Genomic DNA, 19,303 nt, shown 5'->3' with positions numbered 1-19,303 from the left:
CTAGTATTTCAATAAATATTCTATAGGATATAATGTTGAGCTTGTTACAAGAGAATGAATGATACAAACTTTTTTTAATGTGCAAACATTCTGCCTATAGCATCTGGAAGAATTTACGGCATAGTCACACCCAGGAATTATAGGCTAACGACCATCTTCACCTCTTCTCGCTGACTCTGAAGAGGTTTTGTGAAAGTCACAAGACAGACACTCAACATTAAAGATGTTGGAATGACACTTGCTTTAGTATTTTGTGATTTAGTTTTTTATAAAATAATCCAAGAGAGGTTAATTAATGTATACACTCAGTCTAATCAAAAGAAATCTGCTGGGATAATAAACATTTTAGGTAGCTATTGCAAAGAAGAAAGTACTTATTTCTAAGGCAGAAAGAAAATATATTTTCATATTAAATGTATATGTTAAAACTGCATAGACATGCATATTAGATACACACAGATTTAGAGCTCTGGCTCATATATCACCTTGGAGAAAAATCAAAGTGAAAACTATTCTTTGTAAAGAGTTCCTGGTGTTGAGTGGCAGAATCCCAAGTAAGTGGATTCATTTATCCCCACAATGTATCAGATGACCAGCTCTCATAAAAACTACTATTAACCTAAAAAATTAGGGTCAGTAAAAGCCTAGCTCTAATTCACAAATCTCAACAAGCTGAACTGTTAGACCCAATGAGCTTATCATGATAGATTAAAGACCAAACATAAAGACATTATGAAATATGTGATTTTAATATGTTTGATCATATCAGAGCAACCCTTTTAACAACATGATTTTATCATGGAACCTCATGCGTTTTCCTTAAAACCAAAGCAATCTAAAAGAATTTAACCCATTCTTGTTTCATAGCTTATAATTCTATCTTGCTTGATTTAATCTGGTAAAACTGGCTGAAATGATGCTATCCTGGTACAGCCTATAGTGACAGCAAAGATGACATGAGCTACTCCTGCAGCTGAATTCCAAATTTTGGTAAAGAATCCTCATTCCACCTGCCACTGGATAGTCTTGTCGAGGGCTAAACTCTAGGCTTGAGCCCCCATCATACACCATACTCTGGATTACAACAATCCACGCCTATTTCCTTTTATAAAGTCCTAACCAAAAGCAAACCACCTAGGGTTTGCAGCAACAAAATCAGATTCTTACAGTGAAGCAACCTAGAGTTTGCAACAAACAAAACAAACAACCTAATCAGATCCTCACAGTGAAGCAGGACTTAACAAAGCACCTTCTTTCAGAATTAGTAATCTTACTTACAATAGGAAAAAGGCTTGCAGCTCTTACCACCAATGGGCCAATCCATGCTCAACAATATAGCTTACAAGAACAATTTACAGCTTATAAGAATGAGCTATCATGTTATCCCATTCAACCTGCAACATAACTGTATTTTTTACCATTACTTTCAATTCACAAATAAGGAAACAGAAACAGCTGATTTGAAATTCCCTGCATTTTATACTGTGCTTGCATTAGGGTCGATTCCAGAATTATCATATGCAAATAGAGAAAAGTGCTCCCATATAGTCATAAAACTGAAACAAGACAACAAGCAATCCTCAGAGGTGATGGTTTCTCAGACTGCAGTCTCCTTTAGTAATTACTCTTCTTTATCTGGAGCCAATGTTTTGATGATCATTTTTTTTGACCATGAGGTAATGAAAAAAATTATCAAAACGCACCCTCAAAGCCAACTGTGTGTATTTCTTTTTTCCTAGTGGGAAAAGTGTATAAAGGAAGGGCAAGCCCCTCCGGACCTAGAGACTTGATAGGCACCATCACTGATGTTCAGGGCAGTTGAGACCAACCATGCTGTGATAGAGACACTGAGAACAAACGAGATGGAGATGTAGGGAAGGAAACAGCTGAATTAAAAGTGTTTTCTTATTTGCTAACAACCAGTCTATACATTGAAAAAAATTAGTAGTTATACTTTTTATCTACAAACAATGGGACATTCACCTAACATCCGGTTAAGTGAGTACCATGAGAGCAAAGCTCTTTAAAGGACTCCGTCATTTCCATGGATGGATGGCGGAGGAGCAGATCTTCACTGTCATGATGATTTTGTGATCAGGCCCAGATGGAGACTGCTATAGTCTGAATGTTTGCGCCGCCCAAAATTCATTTTGAAATTCTAATGCTCTATGTGATGGTATTAGAAGGTGCGATCTTTGAGAGGTACATAGGTCATGAGGGTGCAGCTCTCATGAACAGGATTAGTGCATTACAAAAGAGGTCCAGAGAGATCCCTAGCCCCTTCCACTATGTGAGGACACAGAAAGAAGGTGCTATGAACCAAGAAGAGGGCCCTCACCGAATGTAACCACACTGGTGCCTTGATCTTGGACTTGCAGCCTCTAGCACAGTGAGAAATAAATTTCTGTTGCTTATTAGCCACTCAGTCTGCAGTATTCGGTATAGCAGCCTGAATAGACTAAGACAGAGACTGTGGGCATCCTAACAGGTTAATAATTTGGTGCTTTTAAAATTATAATTTTAAAGATATGTACATTTATTTTGAAGAGAGTCTGAGCTCTGTGTAGGAGAAAGGTGAGGGGGGAATGTAGGGGTCCCTCAGTGTCTCCGTCCACGACTCAAGCAAGTCAGTTCTACTAGACTTGAACACTCCGCTCAGCAGAACTGAGCCCGCAGCTGCCCCCCCACTCTTCTTGGAAGCCAGGCTCAAATAATGCCTCTTGGAGGCTCAGCTCCACCCCAACTGTTTTGTCCAAACACATTCCTTCTCTCTCCATAAGGAGCGACATGATAAATACAAGTTTCTCCATCTGTGACATTTCCAGACTCACTTAGTACCTCTTAGAGAATAGTGCTGTAGGCAATAGACTGCTTGGTCTGCCCTTAATTCAGCTCTGTTTCTGACAATATGTTTTATAGAAAAGAGAATCTTGTACATCAGGTGTTTGCTGTTTCCAGTACCAAAAAGTCATTATTTGGTTATATATGTATTTGCAAGTGTAAAGAATAAAAATGATCAAAAGTTTTCTACTGCCTTAGTTCTTCAGTTAAGAAAGGAATAGTATTCAATTTTCTCTTTTAAAATTCTCTTTTTTTGCCTCCATTTAAATACCTCTCCCACCTAGGAAAGCCCGGTTTTACCTCCTATAGGGCATACCTACCCACGTTCTAAAACATACAAATAGGAGGAATGGGGAGAATTACTATTTGGGGGAAAGAAGACATAGTTTATTTTTATTCCAAAATTGCCCATAAGGAAACAGGTAAACCTCAGATCTACCTCCTGGATATATGATTTCTAGCTACATATTAACCTCAGTAACATTTTAATGTTGTTAACAACAACAACAACAAAAATAATGGACTTAAGCATTTATAATGAAGAGGTTTTGCTTATATTTATTTTATTTCCAAGGAACCCGCATCAATTCAGTTTAGTAACATTTAAAATTGTTCAACAGAAATCCTTCCAACCTTTGTGTTACAGTAAGATTCAAACTGTTATTTTTGATGGCCAAATTTTTTTTATTAATTTCAATTATGAAGACATCCTACTTTGTTTTATTTTTAGATAAAAAAGTTTGGAAAAAGTATTAATATTTGTTAAATCTAGGTTATAGCTGTGTAAGATTTTAAGTTAATCTCTGTACTTCATGGAAGTATGTTAGACAGTTTTCATAATAAATTAAATGATATTGAAAAAAGAAAAAGTAGAGTGTCATTTGAAATTTAATTTTCTTTAGACATATAATCAGAAAAAAAATCCACGGATTTAAAAACTTTACGTTTTACTTTAAATACAAATAATTTTCAGACATGCTTTAATAATTTCTTTTCACATTTTTTATGAAGCTGATAAAATGCTTCATAAGCTGATATATTCATTTAGCCCGATAATATGTTATTGCACATAACTCCAAATTTTTAGAGAAAGACATATATAAAAAATTTGCTAAACTTGCTCTCACTTTCTGGACCTTCAGGGACAATAATACTCAGTTTTTTGTGAATCACCGTCTGCTGGGTTCTTGGCACTGGATTCTGAGCTGGCCAAGGAAGCCTCTGTGCTGAGGGGAGCCTGGGGGTGGGGCCGGATCTGAGACAGTCTGACCAATTAGGAAAGTACTGCAGTAGAAATGTTGATTCTTTATTCTGGGCCAGACACTGTTCCAGGTGCTGGGTTACAGAGGTGTATAGATACCAAAGTCCTCGATTTCAGGAAATTAATTTTTCTAGTAAACAAACAAAAACCAGTGATAATACTCATTGCTATGAAGAAAACAAAACTGGATCTTGTCATCGTGACTGAGACATGATGGAAGGAGTTGTGTGTGTGTATTTTATTTTGGATAAACATATCAGGGTCCGTTTTTGGAGTTGCAGGTGGGGCTCAATCCCATCCAGAGTAAGGACGTACATTTCATTTTCTTTCCATTTTATTCATCATCTTTGTTTGCTTTCCCAAACAAACAAAGGTGTAGGAACGGATCCAGGATGCACAAATTCATCTGCTTTAAAATCCAGGGTCCATGTTGTGGGGTGGGGAGTGGAAAAGGGTGAAGGAGAGAGAAATATGGTGAACCGTCCCACTGTAGTAATTTTCATTCCTGTTGCAAATTATCTCTCTTATATACATTTTTAAGTTATCAAAGTGAACTCTTATAGCCCACATGTCTATGGTAGCAAGCATAGATATTACATAAATATTCGCTCCCTGATGAATAAAAATCCAAAATCTCATCTAACTGGAGTGTTTTCTATAATTAAAAATTAAAAATGAAAATAAATGTGGGAATAGGAATTATTAAAATGGATTTTAAAAAAGGCTTAGTCTTTGAAAAGTGGTTAAAATACAGTAGCTACCTAAAATAAGAACTATTGTTTACCTTCTAGCTCTTTAATGAAAGTCAGCACATCTAGCAGGAATGCCCACGTTTAGCCTTGTTATTACCATTAGACACGTGCATAGCATGGTCGCAGAGGGACCATTGCATGGGTCGCAGATCCGTGCAATGGATCCCAACAGGGCGAGAGAGATTAAGGCTGGGCAACGTCTACACTTCAGATCATTACTACAACTAGGCTTGTTCTCGTTGGGCCCTGTTTGGAAAGGATTAATGTTTTAATGTTTATTATACAGTTACCATGATTTCATTGTGGACTCTGAGCCATGAGTTATTGAATCAGAGTTTCACTAGAAAATATTCTTGATCCACTAACCTCTTGGTTCTGGGGGCAGGGCTCTTGGTTCTAACCTCACCATAGGGTCGAGAGGGTCTGTCACTGGCAGTGCCAGGTCATCTGGCCAAAATGCTTTTACAGCCACACACAGAGGGCAAATCAAGCAAGGAGCCATCTCCTCCAGGGCCCATAGAAAATTCTGTTGAAACCCATTAATCCCCTCCGCAGCAGGGCAAGTGGAGACAATGAGGAACCGAGCTGTGGGATGGAAGAAATGTGATAAGCAGCCTTATTTTGTTTACATCTCCAGTGGCTTAGGAACACAGAGTTTTTCTGTGGCTCAAACAAAGAAATGGAGAAACCACAACAGCTTTAGAGGTTAATGGTGAACAGTATGTGGGTTTCTCTTTAGTCATGTTAGAAGGTTCACATTGTTTAATTTCAAAACTCAATAGTCCTTGTAAATTTTTAAAAACAAAATTTCCGTATACCTGTGTCCTTAATAGCAATCAGATAAAGGCTGTCCTACTCCAGAGCTCACGTACAGTTTTAAAAAGGAAATGACCTAATCTGAGATTATAAATAAAACCTAAATAAACACATCTAAGCAGCTCACTGAGACTTAAATACATGTCTTATGTTCATCCAGCTGTAGTTAATTATAAAAGAAATAAACGTACCAGAGGCCCAGCCCTGAGCCAAATTAGGAAGTCAAGGAAGTTTGTTTTTGGCATCTCTCGGTTTGCTGTGGGTGCTTTACCCTTCCTTCTTAACAATCCTGTCAGTACCCTTCTCTCTCCTGGCCCCCTGCCTCCCAGATAAACTCGCACACATTTCATCTAACCCCTAGCATCTGTTCAGCTCCTGTCCTCAACTTGCTGATCCCAACTCTGCTCAGTCATTAAGCAATAATTCACCTTTGAACAGATAATGACACACAAAGGGACTCCTCTGAGGTATGAAGTTCAAGACTCAGAGGAAGGAAGTGAGTATAGTGGAATGGGCAGGTCAGTGTGGGTTTGGAACTTCAGGGAAGGGCGTTCCATCTGCTGCTTTCTCAAACCTGCCTGCCACTCATCAGCCTGGCACTGGTCCATCACCTTTTCACTCCTGTTGCCACCACAGACATTGCTTTTGCTGACTGAGGTCGCTGGGTTTTCCTCCTTGCCTTTGTTTACCTCATACCTTCCAAAATCTTCAGAAAACTGGTAAGAGTTCAAAACAAGCAATTAAAAATCTAAATAACTGAAAATAGTAATTTAAAGCCTTGCTACTCCAAGTGTGGGTCCCAGAGCAGCAGCATGGGCGTCATCTAGGAGCTGGTTGGAAATGCAGAGTCTTGGGCCCAGCCCACACCCCTGCATCAGAAGATAAGGAGATTCCCAGGTGATCTGTAAACATATTAAAGTCTGAGAAGTACTGCTCTGGCCCTCAATACTTGCCCATTAAGGATTTGAATTGTAGACTTTTTCTTGATAATGGAAAATGCCATAGTGACATTGAGACTGCTTTTCACACTTAACCTGGAAAGAATGATTTGGGAAAGAAATACCAACTTTGAGTGTTCGCATTGAAGAGAGTTCTGTTGGGGAAAGAGTACACCATTACTGGAGTGTTTTGGTGCCAAATTTGGAAGAAAGAGGGTGGGATATGAGGATAAGATAATTCATTTCAAGCTAGAAGGATTTTTAGAGTTTGGAGGGGGGATCTCTGGGCATATTGTAGAGTATAAACAAAGTGAATGAAAAAGGAAAGAAGAATTATTTAGAAGTCCTATGGACTTCTAAATAATGGAGCTACGGACTATGTATCTCTTCATGGTGTTATAAAGGTCCAAGTTACTAATGTGAGTTATTTCAAAAGTATCTTTTCATTTGTGGGCCGTGTTTTTTGATGGCAGCACCCAGCCTGGATCTGACTACATAAGTAATAGCTTCAATAGGGTTATGAGGGATTATGCTTCGAAAGCACCATTATCAGATTCAAGACTATGTTACTGGTTAAACTCTGTGAAATATACCACCAGGGAATGTTATGTCTTAGGTCATGCTTATCTGTTGACAGCAAAGTAGACAGTGATGAAAATGGCGGGGTCTAGGACCATGCTTTCACTGACCACATCACGCTTGGCCTAGGATTTGCTAAAATCTAAAGAAGGATGCATTTGTACTCTGAGCATGTGCTGGTTGTGTTACGGTATCCCAGCGTCTCTGGGGCAAATTTTTCTTGTTTTTTATAAGATATATATAAGACTATACTGTAGAACTGGACTTACCCTGTTCTGTTCATCACTAAGTATATTTTAGTATTTTTGCAAATGATAATTGACAATTTGTAAACATAAATTATTAAAAATATGACTTTTTAAAATCACACCTAATTAAAAAAACTATGCAAAAATACAGTGGTTGAATAGCTGTCTGGAACTCTGTGTTATTTGGTAGAGAAACGGCAAGATCCAGAACTTCCTTCTTTTCCCCTCAAAAAAAATTAATCTACTCTTGTGGCCCATTGGATTTTTTTTTCCTTTCTTTTTTTGTTTTGGTGAGGAAGATCAGCTCTGAGCTAACATCCGATGCCAATCCTCCTCTTTTTTGCTGAGGAAGATTGGCCCTGGACTAACATCCATGCCCAGCTTCCTCTACTTTATATGGGATGCCACCACAGCATGGCTTGACAAGCGATGCCTCAGTGTGCGCCCCGGATCCGAACCTGCGAACCCCGGGCTGCCAAAGTGGAGCGCGCGCATTTAACCGATATGCCGCCGGGCTGGCCCCCGCCCATTGGATTTTTTTAAAGAGGGCCACAAAAATATTTCACATCTCATATGCTTTTCCTACAATGTGACTTAAACATTCTTTCCAACAAAAGTTGAGGTCTATGTCACTTTCTCTTGGCACTGGGCAGGCTTTAGTGACTGTTTTGACCAGTGGAGTATGGTGGAAATGATCCTATATGAATTCTGAGGCTAGGTCACACAGGCAATTTAAAATTCTGCCTTGCTTGCTGAAATACTTGCTCTTTAAGGTTTTAGCCTCTGAGTAAGCAGTCCTACTGTGAGGAATTCCAAATCAGCCCAGATAGACAGAGGAGCCCTGAGACTAAACAAAAAGAGAGAGAGAGTCTGGATTGTCCAGCCCTTCACTGTTCCAAATCCACCACATGAGAGACCTTGAGTCAGAACCACCCAGTCGAATTCTTGACCCACAGAAACCATGAGAGAAGATAAAATAATTGTACTTCTTTGAAGCCACTGAGTTACTGGCTACAAATATTTTATTGGTTCCTGGCCAACAACATTTTGTGTTTTCATGCCAGTTTTCTGTGGTGACATCTAAATCTGAGATACAGTTACTATTGTCGCAGTGGAGATGGTGTTGTCTAAGTGGTAAGGAAGATCTTGAAAGAAGGACAAGACTTAGAAACATGAAGGATGGTGGAAGTGGGATGTTGGAACACTATCAGGGTAAGGGAGACCAGCTTGAGCACAAAGGCAGAAGAGAAAATGAAACTCACTTGTGCAGGAATTACTTCTGTCGGGCCAGATAGAGAGCAAGGAGAATTAAGTTACAGAAAAAAAACTGGGGCCAAATTATGGGGATTATTAAACGGCAAGTTGAGTTTTGACTTTCATCTGTGGACAAAGAAAACTGATTGACACTTAACTTTGTGTGTGTGGGTGGGGGAGGAAGGATGGTGGTGCTTACCTAATTGCTATGTAGCACAGTTCTGATTGTGCATAATCTGAAAGGTTTCTGATAAACTGCATCATGAATCCCATCTGAATACAATACCAAAATCTGTTCTTTCATGCTTGGTCTTCATAATTTGTTTCTCATGTGGCAAGGGTGCATACTCACACTTGATAAAAACAGGCAATATTGCTCACAGCTGTATTTGGACCATTCTAACACTCCAGAGATTTCACTCCTTTTTTCTATTTTTGTAACCATCTTTGTCACTTTCACTTCTTTCCTTTTTCCTCTTTTTGATTCAGCTGCAGCCGTATGCAATAAAACATAGTGACAGATAGATGGATCTTGCAGAAAATCTGCTGATTGCTCTCTCTGTAAGCCTCCAACGTAAACAATAGAAGGACATTTGTTTCTTTGTCATGTTTCTTTTAGTACATAAAGATGAAAAACCTAATCAATGTTAGGAAAAAATAAAAAAAGAGTATGTTACGGTTGTCATTTTGGTAGCCATTTTCCCTTAAAATGCTTTTACATTTTGCCTATTTCACCAGGGACAAAAGAATTTCTATTCTTCTAATTTTTAAATTCCTCAGTGAGGAGACTCTAGAGAAAGAAGTCAAAATCCTAGTTATTGAAAATCGTTGTCTTTTTTTATTCCTCTGATTCTATGAAGTAGTGTAGCCAGGATATGGCATCAGAATAACATCTCAAAAATTATTATATGCGGAATGTTCAAGAATATGCTGAGTACTTCGTTTAATAAAAATCTAAATGTGAAATATTTTTCAAAAAGAGCCAGGATATTAAGAAAATGAAGTTTACCACTGCACTCCTCCTTTCCCACCTCTCTTCCTATATCTCTCATCACCCCCCAACCAATAACTGAGATTGACACTGCAAAGATCTTTCAGTTCACCACACAGTGGATTGTTTCTCAGTTTAGTTTTTTTTGTACAGATATGTGCTTTGCCTTGGTAAAGATCACTTAGCTCTACCTGGATGCAAATGTTTCTTCTGCTTCTGAACACAACCTTCACATTTGTATTTTTCACAGCTGGAAAATGCATTCCTTGGTCAGTAATGTAAGGCCCAGAAATTAGGCCTTTGTGGTCAATAGCAGGTGAGTGACTTTGGTCCCTTGTGGAGTCAGATGGAAAAGGACCCAAACAGCAATACAGATGGATAATTTAGGTACCATGTGGTCCCTTGGGGTTTGTACTACTGGAAAACATTTTCAGCTCCAAATAATAAAAACAACAGGCAGTCACTCAACCTACAGGGAATTGTGTCCTGTCATATTTACTTAGGAAAATCTCCCTCTGAAGTCAGTGAGGGGTTTTAGACTGAGAATGGGCCATAGAATATGCCCCTTTAAGTAAAGACAATGGAATTAATGTTTGGCTGAGCAATTCAGAACTCACTTCAGTGACATGTATAAGAAATTAGGGAAATTTCACAATTTCTCTTAAAAGTGCATCATCACATTACTAGGTATCATGGTAGCCACCAGTTTGTCTCAGAAGATGGTTTTAACTGGCTTATTCACAGAATCACACAGGGAAAATTGCTTTTCTTTTCTTCCTCCAAAGTCTATTAAGAACCTCATTCTATCATCGAGTTCTGGTTAGTTGATATCAGCATGAAGTGTCTGATAAGAATTTAAAAATAATACCCTTGACCTAATTCTCTGAGGATTTTTGCATAGAGTTAATATTGCAATGAATCTCGTAGCTGGACTCAAATGTTATTGCCATGGAGGAAAGAGAAAACTACAACAATCACAAGAAGAATGGTTGGAGACACCAGAGCCAGACCCAGATTCCTGACTTGTGGTCTAAACATGGGAAAAGGCCTTCCTCCTTCTTCCTTACCCTGACACACAGGCGTGATAGCATCCTTCACATGGGGATGGTGCCAGCTGTGCAGGTAGACTCATAATCTTACAAAATGTTATTGCCGATCATCCTATAAAATATAGTTATTCTTTTTTAAGTTAAATTTCTCTTTAAATTTCCATTGTTTTTTGGTAGCTCCTTAAGACAAGGGCAGAGGATTGATTGTAACTCCCTCAGCAAACTTAAGAAATTTCTGAGACTCTTACTATATATATATTATATATGTAATATGTATATATAAACCCCCACATATATATATATGTACCTGAAAATGTCCAACACATTCATACCTTAGAATGAATGTGTTTTTGTATCTTTTGAGACAGGGGGATTGATAAAGGATAGGTAAGACGCATGGGCTATGGGAGAGGGGCAGAAATTGTTTATTTGATGCTTCAGGTTTTAGCATCAAGTTGTTGGTGAAATACAAAAAGAAAAATAAAATTGATTTATACAACCATTGAGCAAAGTAGCCTAGATGCAACTGTCCTGATGTAGGACTTGGATCATTACTAGTATTGCTTTATTCCCTCCTTAGAATTCTCTTTTTTTTCTCCCCTTAGTATATTTTCTTTTTTCATCAATAAATGTTTGGTGAATTTTGCATTAGGATTTGGTTGAAGGATGGGCACAGATAAGTGTCTCCTCTCCACTCTGCCACTCTTGGACAGTCCATTTTTGGGTGCCAGCTCCTGGTACCAGATAGATGGACTGGAAGGCCTGAAGCATAACAGATAGCACACGTGACAGTTCTTACTTTGCTGCCCCTTCACTGCGTGGCGCTGCTGCTGTCTCCCTTCATCCCTTCTTGCCAACCTGCAGATAGTATCACAGGATTCTGACATCAGTTCAACTAATGTTTGACTGAGATTTTTCTCTCTTTCCTCTTGTCAAGCTCATTCTGGTCCTGCAAAGTCCTTTGTCAAAGTGCCACCAATCCACTAATCTTCTGGGAAAATTTTATTGACATTATAGGTGCCATCTTGTCTGCATCAGATTAATATTGTAGTGGATTTGCATACACAAGAGGCAGTGAGCAAATGAACTTAGATTGTTGGCTGGGATGCCATCAAATAGGATGCAGCCACAGATCCTGACCTCAACTGCAACTTTAAGATCTGAGGATTAAATATCAAAGGAGATCTCTCTGAATCTCTTCCACCTGCTGCCTGATGGTGATTTGTCCAGTTTTCTTTTGAAAATGAATGACTCCTAGATAAATGCCTTGACATTATTTTCGAATGCACTTCTGATCCTGGTGGCTTAAATTCCTGCCAGAATCCAAGTGTAAAAACGAAGTGAATAAAACAGATAGCTCTGCTCCTCAGTTCTTGCTCTGAGAAGTAGAGTGAGACGGTCCAGACACTAGATACTGCTGTACTCAGTGCCACTGGGTGCTTTCTCCCTGCCAGCACACTGTAATTAAAGAAGAGAGACATCAACATGGAGCCAGATCCGAGGCGCTTGCCCAGTTGAAAAGGTCACCACCGCAAATGAGCAATTAGTGCTCCCTGCTGCCACCGAGGCTTTGGCTGCAGAAAGAGCTGCAGAAACACAATGCCTGGATAAGCCAGCTTTGTAATCTGCTTGTCACAAGTCCCGTCATCAGGGATCTGCCCTGAATTGGAAAGGATAATGCTGTCCGGATTGGGAAAAGTCAGATTTTAAAAATGTGGTTGTCAACAGAACAGAGCAAAGGGATATTTCGTTTTCTGGTGGCGAGGATGTGGTGGACCAAGCATGGAGCTGTGGCTTTGAAGCCTCATTATAAATCTTAAATATTTGGGAGCTGCTTTCTCTGGCAGCCTCAGAGCTCAGCAGCAAAGCTTTGTTGCCTACTAAATGGGGATTTGAGAAAATGGTTACAAATGCCAGGGGTAAATTGACTGTGTTATTAGCACTTTCTCTAAGAATCAGCTGGTTTATTAGAGATTGTTCTTAAGAGTGTTTCATTTAAAACCCCAAACCTCTGCTTTGCCTTGATAGGGGTGGGAAGTTGAAGCAGTGACAGGAGTGGATGAGGGCTTGGTGGTGGCGAGTGGGCGAGTGAGGAGGGATGGGTGTGGAAGGAGTGAGGAGTGGACACATCTCCCTGAGTGCTCATGGCTGCCGAGCCTGGGCCTATCCAATCCCCATCCTTGCAAACCCCAGAGCTTGCAGGAGGAGAGGGCTTTGTGAGCCTCTCTGGAGCCAGGGGTTTGTCCTTGAAGGAAGGTGACCCCCTCTCCAAGGTAGCCTGATACAAACTTCATTTCTTTGCCCACTTTAGTCAAATCCAGAGAAAGAACGAAGACAGTTCTCATCTCATCGGCCCCAAAGGCAAAATTTTGTTTGATATTATAGACAAAGCCCTAAAATTGTGAAGGAGTGGAAAAAATTTGCCTCCTTCCCTTCTAAGTTCTTTGGCTGGTCTAATAATTAAATTGATATGACAGATTATCAGGAAAAAAACAAATTTTGTATGTATGGGAGCCCCATAAAAGTATGAGACTCAAAGGGCAGGCAAGTAAATGAGACTTTTATACCATGCTGAGCTAAGGAAAGGGATAGGGGTCTGGGGGTTCAAAGGGAAGGAAGGCCATTCACAGGAGATGTTTAGAAAACAAAGGTTGCCCTGTTCTGCAGATAAGTTTCTGAAGTGAAAAGCTATCTCTGGTAATAGCTCTCTTCCTGGTACAGGCCCCCTTTCCAGTGTAAATTTAGGCAGTTGAGGGGGAGGTAAAGGGCTTTTTCTGAATGCTGGGTTTGATTGCCTTTAGCTCAAATAATCCTCACACCAATGTGGCATATTTTGGGGTGACAAGTTCTGCTCCCCTTCAATTGCGTTTGACAAGAGAAACCCCAAATAGTGAATCATCTAAGGTTTTGACACCTGAATCAAGATTTTCCCCTTTGTGTTGTAAGGTAAGCTTTCAAACTGTAAGGTGAGACGATCAAGCTCTCTCTGTTTAAGAACGGAGGGCAGCAGCTGCCTCTCCTCTCCTCCTGAGGGTGTCTCCTCGAACACGAAATAGGCCCTGTTTTTACATAGGTTCAGACTTTTGGTTTTGCAATGCTGGGTCGCGGGTCTTCTGATGCTTAGAACCGTAAACACAAGCCTCTAAGATGAATTTAGAAGTTCCCTATAGTCATACCGGAGGTAATCTCAGGAAAAAACATTTCAGTTGTTCTGCAGTTTACTCTTCTGTATAAACTGGTATGAAATTCTGCCCAGACTTTGTCCACATTTTCATGCATGTAAGTCTGTAATTCCTCCTCACTAATAAATTGTGTTCTCTCTCTTGTCCATATTGGTGTGGGGAAGGCTTTTGTTGGCAGGATGGGTTTATTTCCCTGACAGTGGTCAGAGGGTGACAGGTACGTTAAGAAGGATGGAGCCAGCCAGGAGGCAGCGAGTCAACAGAATGGGTAACTCAGGGCAGTTTGGGCGCTAGAGCAGGAGGGCGTGCGGGGCCGAGAAGTCAGCCCACTGATTTCTAGCAGTGCAGCTTCTTCTCTGCCTCACCCGGAGTCCTTCCTCTGCTCATCTCTGATGGGGATTAAGCCAGAGGGCTCTGTCACTCACTCTGCTTCCAACTCTTTCAAGAATACATTTTCCTAAGTTCGCTTTTTAAAATTCCATTTATCTTTTCTTATTATGCAGCTTGTCTGAGCCTCATGGAGGTTGAGATGGCAGTTGGTGCTAACTTCTTGGCACTAAAAGCTGCTTTTCTTTACAGAGGCTCGGCTTAGTTCACAGAGGCATTTTGTTGTCAAGCCCTGAATTGACAGCACAGAGTTACAATCACTCTTTCAACAGAAGCTAAGTTTATAAGCTTGTAATTAGTGTTTAATGTTTAATATTTACACAGAGCTTTGCAAAGCTCAAAACATTCTATGAAAAGAAAAGGGAAACTAAGCAAAACAAAACAAAAAACATTAGAACAAGCATAGATAGGAAGTCACTAAATTTGCTCGCTCGCTCCCTGTCTCTTTCTATATGTGAATGAATTACTCTTCCTTCTGAATAATTTATGGAAGTTTTTAGATGATCACTGGGATATTCCTGGGGCATATTCTTATTGTTTTTTATTCAGAAATCATTAATTCTATTACTCTAGGAGCACCACTATTCAATGTTGTATTGAATCTAAGTAATGACACACAGGTTTTTTGGCCATAAATTCTATTATATTTCTAGGAGAGGAAAAATAACTTTCCTTCTATTCTTCTGAGTTCTTGGCTGAGACCTCCTGTAATGGAAGACAGATTAACAAGAGAAAAACAAACAGAAGTTTATTGACATGTATACGTCATGTGTGCATGGGCAATATCCAGGGAAAAATGAGTAACTCGCTGAAGCGGCCTAAACCACCAGCTTAAATACTGTCTTTAGCTAAAGACAAAACAAAGATGTGTGTGTGTGTGTGTGTGTGTGTGTGTGTGTTGGGGGGGGCCATTATAGGAGGTTACCAGGAAAAGCAAGGATAAACAAGGGTAAGTTTTGTTATGCACATTTAAGTCGGTGCCTCACCATTGATAAGATTCTCTTGTGATTTAGAGTCACCCTCTTCCTTACAGATGGAGATTTCCTTTATAAATGTAAATGTCTCTTACAAAAGGGTAACTTCTACTCTGTTGTCAGAACCTCTCCTGTTTCCCAAAATAATCCGTAAACCAAAGAGGCATCTTTCAGGGTGGCATACTCTGCTACCTTCATATTCAACAGGTTGCCTTCTGCTCAGGACTCTGGCTCTTCCTCATTTTCCTCTTTGTCCTTTTCTTTCTCCTCCTTCTCCTCCTCCTCGTGTGGTTTATTTCTTTTCATTCAATGTATTTGAATATTTAAATTCATAATAATACAAGAATAGCTTCTTATTGTAAGATTACTGATAAAGGCAAAATTTCCCCCAACTCATCTCTAAGTCAAATCCTCTCTGCACCCATAACCACTATTTCTAGATTGGTGTATATCCTTCAGGATCACTTTCTCTGCATATGCGTGTGTGTGTGTGTGTGTGTGTGTGTACATGTGTGATGGTGTGTGTACACAAAGAGAATATTTAATTTCTAAATTTTTAAAAGAAAAATAATAATAGCTAATGTTTCTTGAATATTTATTATGTGTCAAGCAACAACGTTATGAGGTTAAGTATTATTTGTATCCCTGTTTTACTTATGAGAATACTAGGAACCCAGAGAGGTTAAGCAACTTGCCTAGGGTTGCACAGTCAGCAAGTATCAGGGCCAGGATTCATATCCAGGTCAATACTAACCTCTATGCTTTATTTTTCTCTGACAAATATTTTTCTGTAGAAATTGTACTCTGTATGAGCAATAATGTGTCTGGGAGCTTTTTCTATACCAATGCATTTTAGATTACAGTCATGTACTGCATAATGACGATTCAGTCAATGACGGACCGCATATACGACAATGGTCCCATAAGATTACTACCATAGAGCCTAGGTGTATAGTAGGCTATACCATCTAGGTTTGTGTAAGTACGCTCTATGATGTTCACACAACGACAAAATCATCTCATGATGCATTTCTTAGAATGTATGCCTGTTGTTCGGTGACACATATCTGTACTTTATTCTTGTAAATTGTATAGTTCTTTTATGGATGCACCATATTTTATTTAGCCATTCCGCATTGCTTAATATTTTGGTTGTTACTTTTTCACCATTTTGTTGTATACTTTTTCACCATAAATATTTGCTGCAAAGCGCAGCCTGTGTTTGTATTTTCGTGAACATATATGCGTGTATTTTCAATGACAGAGATGAAAAGTGCAATTTCTGGATTGATACAATATAATATATATTGCCAAGTTGCCTTCAAAAGGTTGCACTCGTTTCCATTTCAAACCTACATTGTATGAGAATACATATTCTCCTCCCATCTTGTCAAACACTTGATATTATCGATGTTAAAATTTTTGCCAGCTAGATGAGAGAAAACTTGATATTCCATTGTTTAAATCTGCATTTCTTCATACATTTATTGGTCATATTTTTCCGACTTCAATTTTATCTTTGTATTTTGCTGTTGTGAGCAGGCACTCTAAATTTTATAGCAGCCAGGATCTTCCCAGACCATCCCACCTGGGGGTGCAGATGGAGGCACTTTAATGGCAATAACTCATGCTGAGCACAATGCCTAGAACATAGCCAGTAGTCAATAAATAATGAGTGCCTGAGTAGATAATCCAAATTTCACTGACTTCTGACTCTACTTATTTCTGTAGAACCTTTTACCTCCTAAAAATTAACTCTCTTTAAGTATATCTGGAAGTCTTCAGGGTTTGTTTCACACATGATCACAAACATGCTTGTTTAGCTAACAGTGCCGAGCCCTGCTGGGCATCATGACTTCCAGTAGTCACATCACCAGTTTGTGCCCCTCTCCAACTCCAGGCCCCATAGTGTCTCCCGCTCTTCTGTCAGGCAGACGGCTCCCTCCCAGAGGCATTGCTGGTCACAGGGACTGCCACATTGTATCCCTGACTGTGGGGCCAAGACTGTGCAGCGGTCTGAGGCAAGGCATCACTGGCTCACACGTTCTCATGTTTCATTTTGTTAGAGGACTCTCGAATCAGCATTTCCTGCATCCTAATTCTTTAAAAGTTTGGAGAAACAGTTATTTTCAGTGTTTACTTACAATCTCTCTTTAAAAAAAAAAAAAAACAAACGCATTTCCAAGAGGTGAAGTTAAATGTCTAGTTTCTTTTTCTCTTGGGATCATTTTTTCACCTTCAGAGTAACCCCAGCTCCACGCAAATAAACCTTCATTAGCTCTGTTTTAGCAATTCATCAAACAATTCCAGACATGCCTAAATGGCAACAATAGGCAGTGGTGAACTCTTAAGTCTTGCCATCTCCCCGACTCCCTGAAATTTCATGCTTTGAATTGTTAAAAAATATAATTATTAATAAAATTTATTTAATTAGAGGCAAAGAATAAAGGCCCAAAGCAACAATTTTGGAATGTTTATAGTACGAAAAAGTTTGGTACCTGCTTTAGAAGAAGATTTTCATATGAAAGATTTCTTCATTTATTCTGCAAACATATATTTGATGTCTGCTATATGCTGGTGTTGGGATATAAGCACACAGCCATGCCTTCAAGGGGCATATGGGGATGATAAAGAAGTATAAAAAATATGAGTGTAATCAAGCATAGCACTTACTCTGATGGTCTGGAGGGGATTCAGAGGGTCCACAAGGGAAGGCATAGTGAATCCTATCAGAGGAGGTCGGGAAACCCTCATTGTCAAGGTGATGCTTCAGCTAAAAGAATGCTTTTTTATATATGTGGGTGACCAAAATTCAGATGACTTTGCTGTTATCAAACAAACTTCAGCTGTGATGATTGATAATAGCTCAAAAAAGATCTGACCTCCTAACAGACACTTAGCCTGGACCTTCCAATAATGGTGAGGGCATTTTCAAAGTCTATATAAAACAAGTTTTGTGAATATTATCCTGAAACCATCTGCCATAACAGGAAATATTATGATAACATGAAATAAAATATACTTTGGAAAGCGCCTCAGAAGTTTGTAATCACAGGTTACTTTGAGAAGAATTTGATCATCATGGCAAAGAGGAAATCAGTCCCATTTGCCTAGCATAAGAGTTTGTCTGTGTCTTTATATTTACATATTCTATATCTCTAAATTTATATATTATATATCATTATGTTTATAGTCTAGGTCTTTATAAGTGGGGCTGTAAAGGCAATAGAAAATAATTTAGATGAATTCAAGTCTTTGTGATGCTGTCTTCAAGTTCCTGATAAAATTTTTATATTTTTAGAGATCCTTATAAATGTAAGGTGAAAAGAAGAATGCCAATATCTTTGTGATAGTTCTTGTTTTATTTTCAAGATCAGAGGATAACATATGGCTATATTCTTCTGGAATTTTTAAGAAAATAGCTTAAAACTTACATTGTTATCTAATTTTAGATGTTCCCAAATGAACCTAGAAAAAAGGAGGGTGGAGATGAGAGGTTGAGATGAGTTAGTGTTAGTCCCTTGAAAGATACATATTTACAGACTGTGTTCATTTATTGATACAACAAAGGTAATTAACATCTATGTGTTGGGCAGTATGCAAGAGATAGAGTATGAAAAGATAATATGATTCGTTTCTCTTTAAAGAATTCGTAGTCTACTGCGGTAGACATACACCTAAATGTATCATTATAATGCAGTAGAATGAGCACTCTCTTTCCAGCCATTCTTTTACTAGAACTACAGACAAAATTTGTGCTATAGGAGCTTAAAGGTGGGAATTACTGACCACCTCTGGGGATCCAAGGAGACTTCACAGAGAAGGTGATGTTTTACAGATAAAGAAGTATATGAGTTCTTAATTTTCCCTTAAAAAGGGGCAATTATAAAACTCAGGAAAGAATAAAGCAAAACAAATACAATAAAAATGTTACAAGAGAATAATGGTCCAAATAAAGAACAAACTCAAATATGAAATGATTTCTTGTAATTAATGATTTTTAAGAAAAAGTCCTTCATTTGACTGTGTGC

This window comes from Diceros bicornis, chromosome 1, assembly GCF_020826845.1.
Source record: "Diceros bicornis minor isolate mBicDic1 chromosome 1, mDicBic1.mat.cur, whole genome shotgun sequence".
NCBI classification, from domain to species: domain Eukaryota; kingdom Metazoa; phylum Chordata; class Mammalia; order Perissodactyla; family Rhinocerotidae; genus Diceros; species Diceros bicornis.
Note: the sequence above shows the minus strand (reverse complement) of the source record.